The following is a 4,245-nucleotide window of genomic DNA, read 5'->3' as shown; positions in this document are numbered from 1 at the left end:
TAAGCATTGGTACCCTTCCCGTTGCAGTATTATAGCGATGTGACGAGCTGTTGCCGTTTTACCTGAACCCGGAGCTCCAACGAATGTCACGTACGGTTGGTCTCTAACTTGTTTTAGCATTGCTGTAAAGTTATGCGTTTCTAAAAACATTTTGTCCTCATCTTTCCATTCAGAAATTTGCGTGTTCCATATCCCTTAAAATAATATTTGTTTTGTTTTAATTACGAGTTATCAAATTGTAAATCTTGAGTTTAAAAAAAAATAGATAAAAATATGTTTAAGGTGAAATGCAAGGTTAACGAAAAATTAATAAAAAAGAAAGCAATGTAGGGCAGAATGAGTTTACTCTTGATTATACTGATAGTTACGACAAACAGTCGCTTTGGTAGCAACGCATGAGTAACGAGTTTGTATGAATCAAGATAGAATATGATCATGTCTGAAAAAAGTTGTAAAGAATAACACAAGAGGCCTACATGCCCTGGCGGCCACCTGAGTAACACATCCCTTAAATCCCCCTGTCAATTGGTCTTTTTTTGGGCATTCGAAGGGCAAGAATCGGAAGAAGATAAAATAGTTTTATTCTCGCTCCAGGTACCAAACATTGTGACCGTTTGATAGAAAAAAAAACAACTTGTATACCTTCGTCAGTAGTTAATTATACATGTGCAATTTAAAAACAGTAAACAAATACTCTAAAATGAACAAATAACAATACAGTTTATCTCGCACGACTGTGAAATTACAAAGAAAATTGTTGAAAAATGCAGTAGTTTCACTTTGTGGTCATATTGGCCACATGCACATTGAACCCCTGAGCCAGTGGTCATGGATTTCACAATTTAGGTAGAAGGTTTTATGAATATTTTAACCATCATGCGCGGATCCAGAAAATTTTTCCAGGAGGCGGGGGATTCCGACGGTTATTTCAGTTTGCCATGGGGTATCCGAGGCATATTTTTATTATTTTTATTTAATTTAAAGAAATTTGAATTTTACAGGGGAGTCCGGACCCCCCCCCCAACCCCACTCTAAATTCGCGCATGACTATACATGTACTTTATCAATCCCTGTTGTGGATAAAGAGAACAAGATATTCTAAGATTTAATACATTTTCACTATAAGGTCGTATTAGTCCAGGACTAGCGGCTGAACCCCTCACCAAGCCATGACTTTCACAAGTTAGGTAGAAAGCTTTATGCATATCGTACCCATGTATTTAGTTTATCTCTTGAGCCATAAATTTTTAAATTATTTGTAGAAGGGTTAATGTGGCTTGACACACCTATGCACTATTTAAGGAATTGATGAAGAATCATTTTTTAGATATGATTATACAAAAATGACACCTATAGTTATTCAGTTCAGTTCGGTTAAAAAATTTTTTATATCATTTTTGTATTTTTTTATAGAAACAAGAAACACCGTTTAAGCTTTGAACAGGCTAAGTATTTGGTATTAATTATGCATAATACAATTATCAGTTATCTATAAATACATGTCAAAGATGACCATATAAACTTAGTAATATTTTTGGTAAAAAAAAAAACATATGAAATTCAAAACGAAAATTGTAAATATTTTTTTTTTGGATAAAAAATGCTAATAAACTGTTACTTGCTTAAACAAATTGATATACAATCTACTACTGGCTCTAAAAAAACCTGTCCGTATGAAAATGTCTTCCCCTGTCACCCCCTGTGTTTTCCCTGTCATCTCCTGTGCACCCAATGTTTGCCCGTGTACACCCTGTAATCCCCTGTCAGCCTTAGTACACATCCCATGTGTGCCACTGTCACCCCCTGTCATGCCCTGTAAGCCACTGTACCCCCCTGTGTATGCCCCCAAAATCCCCTGTGTAAGATTTGACTGGGTGTTTTTTTATCCCATCGCGCAACTTGTAACATTGCTGCTGTGCGTGTGCTTGTGTATACAGTGTGTTCAGCTGGGAAGCACGTTTAAAAGAAAACACTTGCACGGATATTTATAAAACTTCGTACACTTATTTGTCATGGTAAAAGGACAAATCCTATTTATTTTCAAGTCAATTAGTTGAGCTTTTTTTCGTTAAAAGACAGCTAAACATATTTTATGTACGGCTTGACAATTACTTATTCCGCTTCTTTTCTGCGGAACCAAAGTGAAAGTAAGCAGTTAAAATCAACAACTTGATATTTTGCTTTGGATTTAGATCTAGTATTGGTAAAGAAAAGTAGTTTTTGTAGTAATGGGGGGTTTGTAGAATGTTGTCTCCTTATTTACATAACTATATATTCCTAAAAAATGCATGCCTCACACATTAACTCATGTCGCTAAGCGGTGCCCTTGTTCAATATTATTTTCTTAGTTCGACAATTGAAATCACATGTGTTATATTTTGAACTATAATCAATCTTTCCACTCAACAGAGCTAAATTTCAAGACACACTGTTATTGTAACTTTAGAAATCATGTGTTTTAGTTAATAATTTATGGATACTTAAATAATTATCCTAACAACTGCAGACTCGAGATTCACTGGGTAGTAAATCTCAGGTGAGAGCGGACACTTTGTGAAAGCCTTCAGTGCATGTAGTCTTTTAGAGTTAGGGAACATCGCTACTCCCTAATGTTTCAAAAACAGATATAAAACATACAATATAGAGTGATTTATAGAGTAAAATTGTCTACATATATATGTACTCTATCTTTAATATATGAATCGTATGATTCTTAGTGAAAAACAAAAAAAACTAACAATATAATACAAACTAAGATCAAACGCGGTCCATGATGTTAAGCATTTTATTTTACATATCTAAACATATAGGTGCACACTTAAACCAGTAAATCAGTCAGAATGTAGAATTTATAAGCAGCCATGTTAGGATAGAGCACGTTTTTGTTTTTAACCCAGTTCTTGGTTATACCTTTTTTAATTTCCCATTAATAGCAAAATAAAGGTTTAAAAAGGGTGGGCTCTTAAATTGAATTTAAACTGATGGTTAATTTTCATAATCAATTTCAGTGATATCTGATTTTCATAACCCCTTTTTACTGCAAAGTTGAGAAAATGAACGATAATTTTATCAATTGCTAGTGAACAAAAAACCGCCGCCATGGTCAGAACATGTAAATATGTTTTCTATCGATGTAGGAGGTTATATAGATATTGAGAAATAAAAACAAAATGATAATGAGATAGAGACTAAGAGAGAGAGAGAGAGAGAGAGAGAGAGAGAGAGAGAGAGAGAGAGTTTGCGTTGATTTTGAATTGAATTTACTAATTATATAATTTACCCGGAAATAAGTTTCCTAATAAGTTTAAAAAAATTACCAATTTTTATCATTCCGTGGCCCTGGTCAGAACATACCCAACATACATGTAATTGTAGTACTAGTGTTTTCTGCACATGTAGCCTTAGGAGTTTAATATATTGATTTAAGAAATGAAGATAACAATTTTTCTATTGATCGACGCATCAAAGAAAAAAAATGACCGAAAAACTTTTGTAAATAATGTAAATGAAGCGTTGCGTATGAATACAAGACAACAACAGCAACAGTATTCAAAATGGATGCGCCTACAGCTGACGCAGAGCTATTCAGCTAAACTTAATGGATTAAACACAAATAGTGTGTTAAAATCAAAACCGGCTGAATTGAAAACGAAAGGAAAATACATGCAATAGCTTGTGATATTATTCACTGTGCAGAAAAACTCCTAATAAATCTAGTTTTTATGTGAGATCGCTGGAATATGCAACTGGACATAACCATCCAAGGAGAGGCGATCGTGGACGAAAATAGTTGATATGTCGACACAGAATATATGTATAAGCGACTTTTGTAAATGTTATGGTAACTAGATAGCCAGTGATGTACTTAAATCAGTAAATGGTATATCTGCCGTTTGGAATGCGCCGAAGGAGTTGATGCATTACTCATAGCTTTGCTTTACGATGCTTATTCTGATGACCGATCATCTATGTGTGTAAATTTAAAAATCATCCAAATTTGAACAGCAGTCTCAGGGATTTATCAAGGCTGAAAATATGGTTCAACATATTAAGCATTGTATCATATGAATGTGTTAAGTGTTAATCCCCGCGCTTGAGTTGGATATCATCTAATTATTATAAAATCTTAAATATTGTTTCTTCTATTGTTGTTTCATTATAAAAGCATGGAACAATGAAGCATTCATGAGATCAATTTCCCGTTAACTGCAATGTTTATAATGCCATTTCCTTAGATAATTTGTC

This window comes from Crassostrea angulata, chromosome 4, assembly GCF_025612915.1.
Source record: "Crassostrea angulata isolate pt1a10 chromosome 4, ASM2561291v2, whole genome shotgun sequence".
NCBI classification, from domain to species: Eukaryota; Metazoa; Mollusca; class Bivalvia; order Ostreida; family Ostreidae; genus Magallana; species Magallana angulata.
The sequence above is the reverse complement of the archived record's forward strand: the minus strand, read 5'-3'. Positions refer to the sequence as shown.